The sequence below is a fragment of the Macrobrachium rosenbergii genome, chromosome 40 (genome assembly GCF_040412425.1).
Source record: "Macrobrachium rosenbergii isolate ZJJX-2024 chromosome 40, ASM4041242v1, whole genome shotgun sequence".
In the NCBI taxonomy this organism is placed as follows: domain Eukaryota; kingdom Metazoa; phylum Arthropoda; class Malacostraca; order Decapoda; family Palaemonidae; genus Macrobrachium; species Macrobrachium rosenbergii.
In genome coordinates, this window is record NC_089780.1 from 18,065,166 (window position 1) to 18,084,642 (window position 19,477).

Here is a 19,477-nt window from a genome sequence, read left to right on the forward strand (position 1 = left end):
AACGGTACGTTGTTTTAATTGTGATAAAATAGGCCATAGTAAGTCAAATTGCAGAGTGAGATATTGTTCAGTTTGCAAATCTTCAGATCATGGATGGAGATTTTGCCCAGCCACGAAGAATAGAGATTATTCAGGGAAGTCACGGGGAGTTTTTTCTAGATATGACAGGAGAATTCCACATGATGCAAGTTCTAGATACACAAAGGAACAGCAGAATTTTCACAAGATAAGTTCGAAAACAGACACAGGATAATGACTAATCAGGTCGTAGAGTCACTAGAACCTAGGCCAATTGTACGTGGATTCTCTAATGGCAATGAAATTTCTATTTTCATTGATTCTGGTAGCTCAGTTAACTTAGTAAATGCTGACCTTTTTCACTCGAGGTTTCCAGAGTGCAAATTAGTCCCTTCTAGTGAGACAGTGTGTGATGTACAAGCGAGGAAACTGAATATTTTAGGTTCGTCATTTCTTACGCTTTGTATCGGTGGAAAGACAATAGTAGAATCATTTTTGGTCATAGAAGGATTAGCCTTAGGTGAAATGGTTTTGCTAGGACACCCTTCTTGTATGCGACATAACATCAACATTCTTACGGGAGTTCAGGGGATTACAATAGGTGAGTCGGGTTGTTTTGTTCCATATATACACAGGAAAAAAACTTGTGAGAAACTTAAGACACAGTCGGAGACATGTGTAACACATTCATTAGAGAGTGAAGATATTCCGCAAAGATCTTTCAAAGGATTTTTGTTGGAAGATGTTGAATTGCAACCGCGAGTTCCTACATTAGTTAAAGTGTCGCTGAAAGAGAAAAAGTTTCCTTCTCAAGTGTGCGTTGTTGAGGGAACCGAGAAATTCAAAGACGTTGTGAGTACGGTGTCAGTGAATGAAATTTCAGTCGCAGGCGTGACTTCAGTAGAATTAGTTAGCTATCAAGACTCAGTGAAAAATATCACAAGGGTACTTATGTAATTGATTTTGAAGAGTTTAATGAAGAGCATAAATTAGTGAGTTTTTGTGGAGACGGGAATATGTTTCCTAACGAGGAGCAACAGTTCCGAAGTCAGGTTCTACATGAACACTTGGCTAAAGTTGATTATCCTGAATATTCAGATAAAGTAGAGAAAGTGTTGAAAGAATATCTAGATATCATTGCTTTGAAGGGAGATAAATTAGGAGTTACAGATGTTTTAGAACATTCAATCCGCCTAGAAAAGGGTACAAATCCCATATATATTCCAGCATATCGAATTCCTTTTAAGATCAGGGAAGAAGTAGAAAAAGAAGTTCAGAAGTGGGAGTCGGAAGGCATTATCAGACCGTCCAATTCTCCGTTTAATTTTCCTTTGCTTGCAGTTCCTAAGAAAGACGGTAGTATCAGAGTTTGTGTAGATTTTCGTAAATTGAATGAAAAACATGCCCAGATAGATATCCGGTAGCTTGTTTGCCTGATTTGTTTGTTGAGATCGGTGGCAAGAATATATATTCATCTATAGATCTTATGCAAGGGTTTTTACAGGTTCCCCTTTGTGAGAGTAGCCGTAAATATACAGCATTTTCGGTACCAAAGGGACATTACGAGTTTAATAGAATGCCTTTTGGATTACAAGGGTCCCCAATAACATTTACTAGACTGGTTAACACAGTACTTCATGGCTTGTTAGGAAAGTCGGTGTTTGTGTACATGGATGACATTCTCATATGCACAGATACAATTGAAGAACATCTAAAGGTGTTAAAAGAAGTCCTTAAGCGATTACGGTTCGCTGGGTTAAAGGTCAAATTGGCCAAATGTGAGTTTCTGAAGAGAAAAATCGTCTATTTAGGACATGTTATCTCTAAAGAGGAGTTAGAGTGAATGATGAGAAAGTTAAAGCCATTGTGAATTTTCCAGTTCCCAAAACCAGGAAACAGATTCGTTCGTTCCTAGGTATGTCGGGTTTCTTTCGCCGTTTTGTGCGGAATTTTTCTACAATAGCGTCTCCATTGACAGATTTGTTACGAGAAGACGTTAAGTTTGTTTGGGGTGATAGTCAACAATTAGCTTTTGAGAAGCTTAAGAACGCTTTGGTGAACCCACCAGTTTTGAAGTTTCCAGATTTTAGTCAACCGTTCACCTTAGTGACTGACGCGAGTCAGGAAGGTATAGGTGCGTGTTTGATGCAGAAATTTGAGGGGAAATTACACCCAATTGCTTTTTATAGCAGAAAGTTCAAAACACGTGGTAGTAACGAAAGGCTGATGTCAGTTGTGGACAAGGAGGCTGCAGTGCAGTCGTCTCTAGCCTTGTTCATTTTAAGATGTTGTTGTTGGGAAATAAAGTTGAGATTTTTACAGATCATCAACCGTTGTTAGAGCTTTTAATAAGCCAAATTTGTCGCCCAAGAGAGCACGTTGGTTCCTAACATTGAGAGATTTTGATGCAAACCTCAAATACATTGAAGGTAAGCATAATGTAGTTGCAGATGCATTGAGCAGATATTTTCCGGTCGAGGATGAGGAAATACACACCGAATCCTGTGTGGGAGAAGAGAGTAAATATTTGGTGTCTAATGTCTCTGATATTAGTAGTTCTGAGAGATCGCATGTAGAGGACATACACGTTCCTACAGTGCATACTTCGGGGAGAAATAGTGAGTCGGCAGTCTCGGGAGAGATTGTTATTCGTGATAGTGAGAGTAACGCAGTGTGTTATATTACGGGTGAAAATGTCACTTGGGACATAGGCTTGCTGGAACAAAAGCAAGATGAAGATAAATTGTTGTCAGATGCTAAGGCATTTCTTAAGGGAGTTTCACCGAAGAAAGGGTATAAGTTGCCTTTTCTGGTCTAGAGTTGGAGAATAATTTATTGGTGAGAAAAGTTAAGTATAACTTATGAAGTACTCGAAGCATGGGTGAGATTACACAAATCATCGTGCCAGAGAGTCTAGTACCACAAGTTCTAGACATTGTACATTGTAAATTTGGTTCTCCTCATTTGGGTGTAGACAAGACGTATGAAAACGTCAGGTCAAAGTTCTTTTGGAAAAATATGTTTTCCGCAGTAGAAGCCTTTGTGAAGAAGTGTGCTATTTGCAATGCGAATAAGCCAGCGACGACAGTGTCGTGTCGTTTGGGTTCATATCCCATACCACATAGGCCGTTTCAGAGAGTGCATATGGATATTCTGGGTAACTTCTCAGAGTCCGCTTATGGTTATAGACATTTATTAGTAGTTGTTGATGAGTTGACTCGCTTTGTCGAGATTTTCCCACTGAAATACAAATCAGCTGAGGAAGTTGCTATAGCGTTTTTAAGGGGATAATTTGTCGATATGGTGTTCCAGAATGTCTGATCACAGACAATGGTAGGGAGTTTATTAATAAGACTTTAGACGGTCTTGCTAATTTGTTGGGGATAAAGAAAGTATCTATAATCCCGTATAGACCTGAAGCGAATGGGTTGTGTGAGAGGGCGAATCGGAAAGTAATCGAAGCTTTGCGCATGATGGTGGGAGGTTCCGATACACATTGGGACAGATCTTTGGATGAAGTGCGATATAGTATCAATACTATGATGAATGACACAATTAAGATATCTCCAGCAGAAGCTTTGTATGGATACAAGTTGAAAGGACCTTTTGATTTGTTACCAGAGCGAGTTCAGGGTGATGTTACGGTCACTTCATTGATAAATACAGCGAGAGAAAGATTTGCACGTATCAGTAAAGAACTTGAACTTAGTTCGCGTGCAATGGTAGAGAAAAGTAACGCGAAATCGAGGGGAGTAGCTTTTTCGATGGGTGATAGAGTGTTTGTTAAAGTGAATGTTCGGAATGATCTGAATTATAAATTAAGTCCGAAGTTCCACGGACCTTTTGAGATTGTAGAGATCAAAAGAGGGAATAGATTTGTAGTTAAAGATGTAAATACTGGAGTGACGAAATTGACCCATATTTCGAAGTTAAAGAAAGTTGGGATGTAATGGGTTAATATTTGTATATATATGACATTTATTTTTTAAATTTTTTTTTGTCTCTTGTTCATTTTAGATGTTGAAGTTCTTAATCATTTGTTTTCGAATGATTTTAGAAGTTGAGACATGGGCTAATTTCATACGAGATTTGACCCGTGTGTTAGTGTGTTATTGTGTTATGATGTATTTTATCATCTGACGCAATATGGGTGTTGTTTAGATTATTTTTTTTTGGGGAGGTATTTAGTATATCGGACCGAACAAGTCTGATCTTTTTTTCGGGTTGGGAGATCGTGTTTGAGTATTTGGATTTTTTTTTTCCTCAGTTCCTTTTTTTTTTAAATGAAGGGAGCTGTGTTGTGAGTAGTTGTAGTTGTTGAGATCATGAGAGCGATTGCCATTACGTCAATTGCTGTTTTGTTGAGAGTTAGTCAGGTGTTGCGAAATATTTGCTAACCAGAGTAGAACTTTCATGTCTTTTACGAGATATGATACCTTTTAGTGTTTGGATAGAATTTTTTTTTTATGAGTGAGTTCCGTAGAGTTATTGTGCTTAATAGTGAGTTGACTGTGATTATTCTGAGATACAAACTTGGAATTAGTTCACATTGTGAGTGTTTACTTTTGCATTAGTGGTTTTGTTTGGTTCAGTAACATGAAACCTTTTTGTTATTAGACCTTTTTCGAGTGTTTTTGGGAGACTCAGTAGTGACATGGGATAGAGTAGAGACCATGTTCATTTTGGGAGATCAATATCAAGGTTCGGGAGTTGATTATAAGACGAGTTGTGCTTTAGTTAGAGAGAAGTGTGTGTGTGACAGTAGTATTTTCCAGTTGCGAGTTGTGTCTGTGGGTGGTTGTGAATTATCATTGGTTCATAGACAGACTCCGACAGAATGTGACTTTAGACAGTTCCTGCGAGATTACCACATTGAGTCCACCAGTACTCTTCCTGCCGTGTTTTTGCAAGGAGTATGCAGTTACAATGATGTGCCAGAGCAACAAGTCGACGACATTCGTTCATCGAGGGTCCGAGCAGTTCGATTCATCCTGCAGAATCCTGTCTACGGAATTTCTCGTACTTAGCCGTGCTGTATTCAACAGTTCCGAGAAGATAATTATGCGTCATACGCATAACGAGCATTTGTAGTGGAGGTACCTACAACCAAAGGTGCCAATGACGGTTCCACCGTTGGAAGACATTGACGATTCCGTGATGTTCCAGTATCAGAATATATTATGCCGACAATTTTAATTGTCTTAATAGCTATTTTACTGATAATTCTTGTTGTGGGGGTAGTAAAGCTTATTCGTGTTTGTAAGATTACATGTAAAGGCTCTAAGAACTCAACCCCAGTGACTTTGGAAGTGCGTCATGAGAGCAGTCCTTAAAGCTGCAGTGCAGTAGACATTGCTAATTGAGCATAGCTCTATCTGTTATGTTTTATACATATGCTTTTGTTTTGGTTTGCCGTTAAGGAGAGCGAGACGCTCTTATGTGGTGGCTTGAGCTCTATTTCAGAAAAGATGGCTGCTACAATTTTAAAGGACACATATATGCATTTCATAGCTTCAATGCTTTAAGATGTGATGAAAGAATTTATGGAGTCAGATGGAAGTAGTCGAGAGACTCGAAGTAAAATCTTTGTGTTCAGCAAATAGTTTGATTCCTCAGCAATATTGCCAGTCAGGTGATCTCCGAAGTGTTATGTATATTCGTGAGTACGTGCGTTAATTTGATCTAGATTGTGCCAAAATCTGCCCTAAAAGTGAGTTTGATCGTTCATTAACGTGATAGAACTGCAGTTGTCTAGACGTAGCTTTGGAGAGGATCCAGGCTTTAAATCGGCAGATAAGGTAGACTTTGAAATCTCTGTTTTTATGGGAGAAAATTGAACTTGTGATTTTTACCATGATTTTCTAATCATTATGAACTTTTGAACTGGTGTGGGAGATTTAATATGAATATTCATACCTCTTTTATATTATTGTTTTGTCATGTTACGTTTGCCATATCTTGGCTATGCATTTTACACTTTCCATTATTGTGTTTTGCATTTCATATATTTTTGGGAGTTTTGTATCATGTTTGATTCTTCCGACAGATGTCTGTGGACAGATGTGTCGGTGGATAGTGTGGACGGTTCAATGAATAACATGTGGTAGACTGTTTTTTTTTGACATGACTAGTTATTGATTTGGGGAGTATGTGTGAGTTTGGATATTTTCAGGCTATTAGCCATAGTGAGACTTCTTTAATCAGAAGTGTTTTGCAGTTTAGAGTTTAGTTATCTAACTCGATATTTCATTTATTATGCATTCTAATCTTTGCTTTGTTTTATTCATTTCTTGTTGGGTTATTTGAATAATAAACTTATTTTTGTAGAAACTATTGCGTTTCTTTAAATGGTCCATTTAATTGATTTGGTGAGAATGAGTGCGATTCGGGTGGGTGAACTTCGGAAAACGATGAGAGAGAGAGAGAGGCGATACACAGAGAGAGAGAGAGAGAGGTGATACACGGTGAGAGAGAGAGAGAGAGAGAGAGAGAGAGAGAGAGAGAGAGAGAGAGAGAGAGAAAGAGGAGAAAAATAGATGTAAGTGTTGCCGTGAGCGAACGTTCATACGCCTCCGTTTCATGATTAAAGATCGTTGGAGCACGTTACGTACACCTTCAAAAGGGTGTTAATTCTGTCCTCGTTACATATATATATATATATCTTTTTCTATGAAGTAGGTGGTACGACAAGAGTACAAACCTTTAGTTCATTAACAATTCTTGATGATGTATGAAGTCACTTGTCCCACACCCATTTGCATATTATCTACAGCAGGCTTTCGACTAAAATGTCATAGAGAAAAAATACGAGTACAGTATACAGTAACCTATCCATTCGAAATACATCTGAAACCACCGGAAGAAAAACTCGGAAAAATGACCAATGAAACGTTCCCCGTACTTGTCCGGGGCATCGGCGCTGAAAGTTTTGAAGCGGCCGAAGTGCCGGAGACATGTAGGAGTCCCGCAAGTGAAGCTTTTTGCTCCGAGCCGCATGTTGTGGCTATAACTTTCATCCGGGGAATCCAAGAGAGTCCGGAGAAGGTTTCTGTTGGAGGAGGTTACTGCGAGATTTCTCTTTTGTTAAAAGCGTATTTTCGTAAGTTTTTTTTTTTTTTTTTACGTAGGAGAATCTTTTGGAATTTATTTTATGCAGTAGAGGCATGGAAACGTTTCTGGTAGAGGGAACTACTGCAAGATTTCTCTTTGTTCAAAGTGTATTTTTGTATATATATATATATATATATATATATATATATATATATATATATATATATATATATATATATATATATATATATATATATATATATATATATGTGTGTGTGTGTGTGTGTGTGTAATATATTTTTTTTTATATGGAATCTTTTGGAATTTGTTATTTTATGCAATAGAGGCCGGAAAACGTTTCTGTTAGACGGAGTCACTGTGAGATTTCTCTTTTGTTAAAAGCGTATTTTCGTATATTTTTTTTTTACATAAGAGAATCTTTTGGATTTTGTTATTTTATGCTGGAGAGTCATATCGCCAATTGGTAGTTCTCATTATATTGTGTTTGTAGAGACGTGTTGCATCTCGTGATAAAATATTGTTTTATTAGGATAAAAAATTTGAAGTTGGGAAATAATTAACCTAACATAAGGACGAAACTTTATATATATATTTATATATGTATATATATATATGTATATATGCATGTATGTATATATACATATACACACACATATATGTGTATATATATAAAATGTATATATATATATATATATATATATATATATATATATATATATATATATATATATGTGTGTGTGTGTGTGTGTGTGTGTGTGTGTGTGTGTGTGTGTGTGTGTGTGTGGTGTGTATATATCGTAAGATTTTTTACAGCTTTTCCAAAGGCTGAAACCATAAACGTACTGGCCATTCTTATGGTTATATATACCGAATTCAATTTGACCCTTCTTTCCCGTGTCATACGCCTCTCAAAAGTTTCTCTCTAAGCAATATTCGATACTACGCTAAGGCGAAAGGCTTTCCCAACACTTGGTAGTCCGTAAGTAGCAATGGAACTGTCAAGGTCTCAAAGTATGAAGAGATATGTGCTCGACATTCTATTTCCTGGTGAATGCAGGAAGTGAGCTGACAGAGAAACCAAGAGTCCTTATGTTTATGTATAACTTATGGATGTTGCTGTAAATGTAATCGAGTCCTCGTTTTTAAAATCTAATCTGATTTGCTAGTCTTTATAAAGAAACTTCCCATGTGTAGAGCTCTCTTTTTTTTATTATATTTCATATTTCTCGTAGAATTAGTTTTATCAGAGTGTCACGCACTATGGAGTTTCAGCAATTTCCCATATGGTGTCATATTTTTACTTCATCCTGCAATCTGATTTCTAATAAGGCCCTACCTACATTAATGTATCTTACGTTAATATAACTTACATTTCATTTTTCTTCATCTTAACATGTTTAAAGGGACTAATACAGTGATGAAGGACCGAAAATTTTGGCTTGTGGATGCTGTCAAATGCCTTCTCGCAACCGACAAAAGCCATCTTGAGAGAATTTCAATTTTCATACATTGCTGGACAATGTATCTTGACACAAAATTTAATCAGTGACGCTCCTGCTTATATCCTAAAACCAGCTTGTTCATCTCTGAGGTTTTTATTATTTTCTTAACAAAAGACAACTGTTGAAACCAATAAAAAAAACTAGAAGTAATAACAGGCTCCATCAATCTGCAGAAATAGAAATTTTATTACATGTTTGCACGTTAATTGATCAATTTCATTCAGATCATCCACTAGTCATTTTGATAGTATATTTAATCAATTAGTTACTGTTTTTTGTCAAATGTAGAAGAAAAAAACATAATTTTGCTAACTGTGGAAAGATGTTACTAATTGACATTAAAAATGTCCCCGTAGGGGGTTAGTGCCGTCAGTGCACCTCACGCGGTGCACTGTAGGCATTACTTAAGGTTCTTTGCAGCGTCCCTTCGGTCCCTGGCTGCAACCTCTTTCATTTCTTTTACTGTACCTCCATTCATATTCTCTTTCTTCCAACTTATTTTACTCTCCACCCTCTGCTAACAATTGATTCATAGTGCAACTGCGAGGTTTTCCTTTCAAACCTTTTTATTCTCAATTTCCGTTTCAGCGCTGAATGACCTCACCGGTCCCAGCGCTTGGCCTTTAGCCAAAACTCTATATTCCACATGAAAAATAGACAGGATACATCTAGAGAAACTTGGAAACATGGCCAAAGTCCTACTGGGCATCCTGCGGACAGAGCAGAGGCGTGAGACGCCACTAAACCTAAAATGTCGCAGCTTTTAAGGGCGGCCATCACCCCCAGGGCGAAGGGAGAGGAACCCCGAGTATCGTAATCTCATGAATATGAAAATTACTCGTCAGGTTCGTTTTCTGCTCCGTGCCCTTCCTCCCAGAGAAGCAAAAATAAACACCTGCCCTCCTCCATCTCTCGAAAAAAAAGGGAGAGGAGTTGGGGGGGGGGTGTTGAATTCTTTCGCCGAGTGCTGCCAGTCCTCAAAGGCTGCCTTTAATGAAGAGGTGCTGGAAATAAAATCCTGAGGTGGAGGATTTTAATAAAAATTCTGTTTATGGTTAGGGTGAAGTCCTCAGGATTTAATTGTGTCATTCAAACTAGTAGTGTGTTACTCTCTTCACGGTAACAGAATCTTTTCGCGCATTAATACCTATGGGCATATTATATAAACACACATACACATATATACGATATATATGTGTGTGTGTTGTGTATATATATATATATATATATATATATATATATATATATATATATATATATATATATATATATATATTGTGTATATATATATATATATTTATATATATATATATATATATATATATATATATATATATATATATATATATATATATATATATATATATATATATAATATGTATATATATTACAGAAATAATCAACACAATCACATGTGGAACAGAATAAATTTCTGACGTACACCAGGATCGAACCCAGGCCTTTCAGTTGAAAGACCTGGGTTCGATACATGTGTGTGTGTGAAGTGCCTTAACTATTCCTTTTAGGATATTTTTGTTGTGGGACTATACTTCCCCTCTTTAGCCCCTCTATTATTTTTTTTTACACGATTAACGAACATATAAAGTGCATTACCGCATTTCAGACTAAGAAAACGTTTAAGAATAAATATATTCCGCACGTTTTTAGCCTTGAAGATACGCACATCACATAAACAAATGCAAAGATGAAGTGTTTTGACTTGAGCAAGAGTTATATATAATTTATATATGACATTTCAAATTAAAAACATTTGAGTGGACGATTCTGGTATTAGTGGTTTTCTGCATAAATGGGAGTATCATTCAGTGCAAAGGAATTTACAGCTTGAATCATTAACCTACGGAATAGGAGAGAGAGAGAGTATAAAACTAAATACGATAAATATAAACATTGCAATATGAGAATGCAAAGGATATTATTGATATTAAGTAACGTGAATAACACAGAAAACAAGAAGAAGCAAGTACCAAAAAAGTCGGGATATGACAACCAGCCGCAAAAAAAAAAAATATCATCCTGGGCTTTTGAACCTGCTGGCAGTATCCGGCAACTATTCATTGGTGACGTCATTCATTTACCTTTCCGAGCTGATCAGGAAACTTATGTAACTTTCATTAGCTAGACTTCGAGAAAATGTAACCCGGTAAAGGACCAGCCAATTAAAACTCTAGGAGCGCGCAGAGACCAACGCCCTGAAGCAAGAAATTCGCTTTATAAGCTGCGAGAGAGAAGCTACGTTAAAAGTTTAATGAAATATACAGGCGGATTACCGGCACTCTTCGAGTACATGTTCTTGATTGACTGATGGATAAAGGGAAAGTAATGAAATTGGAAAGATTTTTTAAAGAAGTTTATGAATATTAAATGTATAATGAGTACCTATGTGGGTTGGTAAAAGTTGGTTGCAAAGGTCATCAAGTTATGGCATTCATTATGTCCTTGTTTGCTTTTCTGATATTATAACTATATATATATATATATATATATATATATATATATATATAATATGAATACATACATGTGTACATGTATATATATATATATATATATATATATATATATATATATATATATATATATATATATATATATATATATATATAAAAGGTTCAAAAACTACATCTCATTTGAATTACATGGTATTTTCATTTCTGGGTAAAAATATGAACGTGATGACAGCGAAATTCATTTCTAAATTTTATTTTCGTAACAGAACCGACATCTCTTGCAGCATCTTAAAATATACCCAGCACTGAAATAAAACTAAAACTATATATATAAAAAAAAACTTGCTTATTAAATCATTTTTCATAATGCTTCATCTCACAACTCATCTCACAGCAAGCAAAACTTTCACTCGCGCCGAGATTGAAAGTCAGCCTTATATCGGCCCATACACGAGGAAGTTCACCAGACACGGGAGAAAGTTACTCTTCGTTCTGGGTTAGTTTCGCATAAAGTCAAAAGTTGCGAGTTGATGGGGAACCAGAACAGAGGTGGGAAAGTTGAGAATGAAGGGGGAAAGATACTCATATATCAAAACAAATATTCAGCCGTGAAGGGTTTTGCAAATGGAGAGACGACGTCGGTTGGAGGGACCCACAATATTCTGAAGGGTGTATATTAATTTTCTCTCTCTCTCTCTCTCTCTCTCTCTCTCTCTCTCTCTCTCTCTCTCTCTCTCTCTGTGTGTGCTACTTATTTTATGAAATTTGGTTTTCCTTTAATGTTAAGTCTCAGAAAGTGGTCGACTTATACTTAGTTATTGTAAGCAAAATATGAAAGAATATTATAAAAAAAATCGGATCATCAAAACCAGAGCTTTACAGAACCAAAATTCTTATTAAAATCTCATTAAAATGACTGATCGCATCTACGTTGTATCACTCAAGTTTTAATGAATAAGTAAAATAAAATATTATCTACACACAAAGGTGAAATATTTTTAATTCGTTACATTTTGCCAATATCTTTATGCTTATATGAGAAATAATATGGTAACTTCAACTAATATTTGAGCTCTTTAACGATAAAATCAGTAATCCTTCTATCAAAAGACTTTAAAGGCTAAAGCAGATTTATATCAACTCCTCATATAGCATATGCTATACGGTGAGAAGGATGATGGATGTTTTAATGATTTAATATAAGATATATATATATATATATATATATATATATATATATATATATATATTTACAAATATATACAACTCAAATTAACGTTCCTAGTTATCGTAACATTAACGAAAGATGTCAAAAACAAAAACAAAAAAAATAATTTAAGGAAAAGCCTTTTTTTAAAGATTTATTTTTATTTTAGTTGATCAGGAGACGAAAATTTATTTTTTCCATGCTTTTTTTTTCCTGGATGAGCCGTGATAAATGGGAGCTCCTCAGGATTCTCAACTTTCAGTTCGTCTGTTCTTTAAAAAAAAAAAATATAAAATTTTTTTATAAATAAATTATAAAAAAATTTATAAAATAAATTATGCATAATAAATCATCAATCGAACGTTGTTATTTCCTCCTCTGAAAAGGATAAATATAATGAGTTACATTAATTTTCACTCCACTTTCAGAAAAATTATTAGACCTGATTTTGATCTCTGAAATTCATATCAGTTCATAAAGAGATCAAGTAAAATTTTTTACCAAAAGGATTAAGAGCGAACACAGAAATGTTCTAACGTAATCATAGATTCAAATTCTATTGTATTTCATATACCAAATTACGAAACACTGATAAAAAAAAACTCTCCCGTCAAAATCAACGCTTTAGAAACAACACAAATATATTAATAGAAACTTCAAAGGCGCGACAGATTTGAACTTCCAGTACATTTCGAATAAAGCGAATCGCAAGCCTTAACTTTATTTTCTCTTCTCTGCTTTTGTTTTGGAATTCCGGCTCTTGACATGTAAATCCGGTGCAAATAGGATTGATTCTGCCTGACTCTCGAAGAGAGAGAGAGAGAGAGAGAGAGAGAGAGAGATTAACTATTTACACGGAAGCGTTATTCATTTATTCGTCGAAATGCTGTTCAGTGGAAGGGTGCAATAGCGTGGTGGCAGAGTTTACTTTGGAATAAATTATGGTCATAAAGAGAATCACTTCGAATGAAATATAAAATCATAAATAAAGAGAATAATCTAGAACGAAAAAAGAATCGTAAATAAAATGAATCGCTCAGAATAAACCATGAAATCAAAGTAAAAGAAAAAGACATGTCTGTGTGTAGAAATGATTTGTCTTTAGAGCAAATTAGCAACAAACATAGAATCAATATTTTGTGTTTGGGGTCTACAGCACGCTGACCTTATTTACATAATCTTCAAAGAGTAAAATGACCCAAATGTTTTTCTTTAGGCATTTCACATAAGCCTCTCGTACATAGAAGCGATGACGCCCTAAAAACATTATTATTATATGCTAAATTTTCTCAGTCCTGTTGTTAGGTGAGAAATTAACGTGCGCTAGAGTACAAGAACCACTTTACGTATAATATAATGTTTCATATGATATATGATATTTCATGTATTCAGTCATTTCACGATGTCCTGTTGTTTACGCTGTTCTGCCTTCATTTCCTCCTGTTACACCTTTCAGACCTTCCTGCTGTCAGTTTCCCTTTCAGCGCTGAATGACCTCATAGGTCCCAGCGCTTGACCTTTGGCCTAAATTCTGTATTTTGTTCTATTCTACTTCATCTTCATATTTATCTATTACTGGTTTACCTACAAGCCTATCTGTCTATGCCTGCTTTACCTCCGTCTATCTACTTGTCCACCTATTTCTAGTTTACCTATCTATCTCCCTATTTAATGCTTACATAGAAAATAATAACCCACAGCCATTTTTCCCTCACCCTCTCTCTCTCTCCCTCTCGAGTTTTATTTCTCTCTTCTATGAACCACTTAAGGAAAAAATTTGGTCCTTGAAAGGTTTAGGCCGGAGGCCTATCTGACGCAGGTATGGAGTAGGACACGGCCTTAATTGAAATGCTATGGATTCTATGTCTTTTTTCGCGTGGTTCTTGGTTCCTTGAATGGAGCAGTTGGGGATAAAACCAACACTTCAATCGACAGGCTATTTATTTCACAATTTTCGAGACAAAGGGGGTATTTATTTGTTTTTATTGAAGGTAGGATGGCTCTTATATCGAAGACTATGCTGTAGTTTCACTGTACAGTAGAATGAGTTTTAGGCGTATTGAACTGCGTGACTCTTTAGCTGAGCAATAAGAAGCTATACTTGAGGTTTTCCTGGTTAAGGACATTTTTTGCGAGTGTATTTTTAATTTATATTATTGCGTGGGAATTCTCCTGTCTCTTAAAAATAGCCATTAAAAATTCATGTCTGATAAAAATAACGAACAATATATGAAATCCATGACCAAAATATTTAGTGGACTTGCAAGCACGTTGAAAGAAGCATAAATGCCAAAGACTTACTATTTTTCTGTATAACTTTTCTTTTTTTTCCCCTCAAACTTCGTACCTAAATACCTTTTCATCTTACTATCTAAGGAAACCACGCATCAACATATTAAGTAGGTATTCATAAATTTTAAAACACCTTCCGTGTATGCAATATGTTTTTATTACTAAGTCTTTCGCCCTGCAGTTCAAAATTCCAGGCAATACCGCAGACTTCATTAAATATTCTTTTACGAACTTATTTACCTACAGAAACATGATTTATATTAATTCACTTATTTAGAATTCATCCTTTAGATACTCAGAGGCAAACCAACCATAATCATATGACAAATTAATGTGTTCCCCATTTTCTAAATAAGTATAAAATTTACAAAATAAATTATAAGATGAAATTCAGCTTTATTCTCTCCCAGTCTCTCTTGCAAAGGTCATCCGGCTGCTTTATATATGACGAGCTGTAATCCCCTCAAACCGCATTTCTCGGCTTAGTGATTTTTATGGTTGTAGTTTCAGCGGATTCCCTAAAAAAAAAAAAAAAAAGACTTTATATAAAAGGGATTTTTGGAGAGTTTCATTTATGGGAAGCGGTCTCAGTATATCAGACCTTCAAGCTTATATATATATATATATATATATATATATATATATATATATATATATATATATATATATATATATATATATATATATGTGTGTGTGTGTGTGTGTGTGTGTGTGTGTGTGTGTGTGTGTGTGTGTTTTTAGACGTAGAAATTGTGAGGGGAATTCTGTCTCTTGAATTCATGTCGTGAAATATACGGTAATTATATGTGATAGCCTGTGCCATATCTGAGTAATGGGAACTCCTCTCAAAGGGAAAAGGTTTTAGTAGTGTTTCTCTTTTTATCTACGTGCCAAAATCCTCAGAAAATCTGGACAGTCAGAGGGAAGTAATACGAAAAATGAATAAATAAAGAATTAATGAAAGCATAACAATGGAAATGGAAAGTGCATTAAAATCATTCTGATATTCTATGAATTTAAAAGGATCAAGAATGAAAAAATAGGTTTTTAAAATAGGAAATAAAAATAGGTCGTGAGAGCTTTCGTGTAGAAATAACAGTATCTTGGAAGAGTTGAACTCTCCCGAGTGTTCGATTCTGAGCGTGTTTAGACTGTGAAAGCTTTTACGAGGTTTTTTTACGAAAGAAATTTCATTATCATTCACTTTTCATGACAAATAATTCCGTCATTAAAGAATGAGAAATCGTTTTGGCGAGCAGCATAAAACAGATCATTATTCTTTAAGATTCTGCTAATGAGGCTAGCATAACAGAATAGTTCATTTTCCTTGCTCTTATATTTATCTGTTCTTTGCTTGATATTACTAAAAATAAATACATTTTATATTTTGCCCCGTGCGTCTTCCAGGTAACGTATATATCGAGTCTTATGCTTGGGAAGTAAAGTGGATGAATAAACTGATTCTGTTCAACAAATATGAATATAGAAGATACAGTGGTAAATTAAATCAGCATATAATTCCGCAGTTGCATAATTGTTTAGCCAAGTGTAATCAGCGACGAAGAAATCAAAGCTGTTGTCTCTCTGTCGCTTTGTCTCATATCTCATTAATTTTACATGATAAACAAAACAATTACATGTAGAGAATATGATGAGAACTCTCTCTCTCTCTCTCTCTCTCTCTCTCTCTCTCTCTCTCTCTCTCTCTCTCTCTCTCTCTCAAGCCCAGAAAAACGCGCTAAAAGATCAATGCCACTTTGCAGAATATAAAGAGTAACTTTGATAATTATTACACAGTTGAACATACAGCTGACATTAATCAACATTTGAAAGGAAAAATATGTTCATGAAATTAATTTCATTTGAGTAATTTAAGGGATTGTTAAAATAATCTCAGCAGCATAATATTTTTAGCTGACATTAATCAACACGGGAAAGAAAAATTATATTCATGGCATTAATTTTATTTGAACAGTTTAACGGATTTTTAAAATAATGATGGCAGCATAATATTTTTGCTCTTCACACATTTCCTGGATTCTAATAAGATTGTTTAATTGATTACATTTCCTTATTTTTCTTTTTTTTATTTATAGATTATCGGCAAAGTTGACCTTCTGAAGCTTACATGACTGAGCCGACTTCTCGTCGAGGGATCGCCCTAAGGTAAGTAAACGGCATTCTCTCTCTCTCTCTCTCTCTCTCTCTCTCTCTCTCTCTCTCTCTCTCTCTCTCTCTCTCTCTCTCTCAAGATCAAAAGTCATCCATTCTTAGGTGAGCGTTCATGTTCATGAGGTTAAAAATACCCGATATTGTGCGATTAGAATAATGAAAATAAAATTATTATCATTAAACCAATTCCATTGTAGGAGACGTTAAACTAGCACATCGAAAGAGTCTTTAACATATCTAATATCTATCTCTCTCTCTCTCTCTCTCTCTCTCTCTCTCTCTCTCTCTCTCTCTCTCTCCTCTCTCCCCAAACCCTCCACAACTCACAATAAATAAATTTCAAATTTGTTCTGACCAAAAAAAAAAAAAAATGCCTGGAGATTTGGGCGATAATCACAAATAATTACATGACGCAAATAGTTTTCGACAATAATTTATTTTTCGAGAGTGATTCCTGAGGCTGGCTGTCTGAGATTGAAAAGGTCAAAGCGCAAATCAATTGTAAAATTGTTTTAATTGATATAAAAAGAGGTCTGCTGATAGAGACTGATAATTATTTTCGGACGGCTGGGAAATAATCAGAATGATTTTTTTTTCGCTCAGAGTCACCTCAGGTAAATAAATATTCACATAAATATTCACCTCAGGTAAATGAATATTTACCTGAATAAATATAAATAAATATTTAAGAGTTTGGTAATCATTCAGATGAATGCTTTATGGACTGGGAACGCTGCGGGAGCACTCAGCAGTATTACATTTTCCTTTGTTAATAGACAATTTTTTTTACTTTTTTTCTCACTTTATTCATCATCATCGCTATCATCATTATCACAAGCATCAATAAAATAAATACATTATTCTCTGTTTATCTGCCGTCTTCTGTCGTCCAGTGAAAATAAATGTACTTGATAACGAATAAAAACAATAGTAATAAAAAAATTGAGGTGACATTAAATGAGAAAGGCAGATTAGGGAATATAACAATAATATTAAATACTGATAAACCATACAAGAGAAAAAAAAGGAGGAAAAATGTTTACATCTAGTTCAACAATAAAGATAATTCATTCCGTCATTCTGTATTAACTTTTCCCTCTCATGGAGACGACATGAAAATTACCCCTATTCAAGTTGATGAAGTCTTTAAGGGAAAAAATGATCCTTTATAACGAAACAAGTAAAAGATGTCTTCGGCGCCATCGAGTTTTCTGTACAACGTATAATCAAGGCCACCGAAATTAGATCTATCATTTGGTGGTCTCGGTATAATGCTCTATGAGCCGCTGCCCATGATGCATTAATCACGGTCCGGTGGTGGCCTGTCCTATATCGTTGCCAGAAGCGCGATTATGGCTAACTTTAACCTTAAATAAGATAAAAAAAAAAAATCTATGAGGCTAGAGCGCTGCAATTTGGTATGTTTGATGATTGGTGGGTGGATGATCAACATACCAATTTGCAGCCCTCTAGCCTCAGTAGTTTTTAAAGTCTGAGGGCGGACAAGAAAAAGTGTGGACGGACAAACAAATCTGGCACAATAGTTTTCTTTTGCAGAAAACTAAAAGGAACAAGTAAGTATTTCAACTCCCCGAAGTTTGACAACTCGCCTCGACACCTTCAAACTCTTGCGAGTCGAAAGTGTTTTGAAACTCGCTTATTTTGTGAAGAGCTGTTTATCCTCGCGCCCGATAATATCTAAAATCCAGTTTATCTATAATGGTTTTTTCTTCGCAAGGTCCTCGCCCGGCCTTATAATACCTTTTCGATATTCAGAATTTTTTTGGGAATAAATAGGGTCAAGAATGTACACCCGTTGAGAAGTTTTGGGTCTGAGCAACGAAGAAGTTCACAAACTTCGTTTCTGAAAGTCTATCGTTTTTAGAGCTTATGAAGTTTTTTTTTTTTATGGCGTTTACGTTTCATGTTACTTGGTCTTCATGCAAAGTGAAGTAATGTATCGATATTTTCCTGTTTTTGTAACTTTCTTGTTAGGATTGTTGTGATTTTATTCCTTTTGACAAGTGAATAGGTATGGTAAAATTTCATATTTTAGGTAATAATAATAATAATAATAATAATAATAATAATAATAATAATAATAATAATAATAATAATAATAATAATAATAATAATAATAATTTTAAAGTCAGTCAGTTGTTTTTATATGATTACTAGCATCACAAATTGTTGTCAAAGTACAGTGCAACAATATAGGGATCACTAAAATCTATATCTTATCCTAAATGCTGTTCCTCGTCCATCTATAGCCAAATTTTTGAGTGACTTTAGATTCCTAAGTCCCTCCAACATTTACCTTTAGATATTAATTTACTTGTCAAAAGGAATAAAATCGCAACAATTCTGGCAAGAGAGTTCCAAATATATATATATATATATATATATATATATATATATATATATATATATATATATATATATATATATATATATATATATATATATATATATATATATATATATATATATATATATATATAGATACTTTACCTCATCTTTTAGTGTTCTTCACATTGTAATGCATTCCAAATATATTATTATTATTATTATTATTATTATTATTATTATTATTATTATTATTATTATTATTATTATTATTATTATTATTATTGTTGTTGTTGTTGTTGTTTTTATTATGAGATTTTACCATGTTAATTTACTTGTCTATAGAAATATTTTACCATATTAATTTACTTATCTATAGAAATATAAACATGCCTTTTCCG

The 19,477-nt window shown here is 34.6% G+C and overlaps 1 long non-coding RNA gene across 1 annotated transcript in view; it reads left to right on the forward strand.

Annotated features, from left to right (window-relative positions):
* LOC136826199 (uncharacterized) overlaps window positions 1-19,477 on the forward strand; it is a 708,350-nt gene that overhangs the window by 346,074 nt on the left and 342,799 nt on the right. Inside the window, exon 3 of the long non-coding RNA XR_010849539.1 lies at window positions 16,655-16,724. This is a non-coding gene — a long non-coding RNA (uncharacterized lncRNA). The remainder of the gene's footprint in view (window positions 1-16,654; window positions 16,725-19,477) is intronic.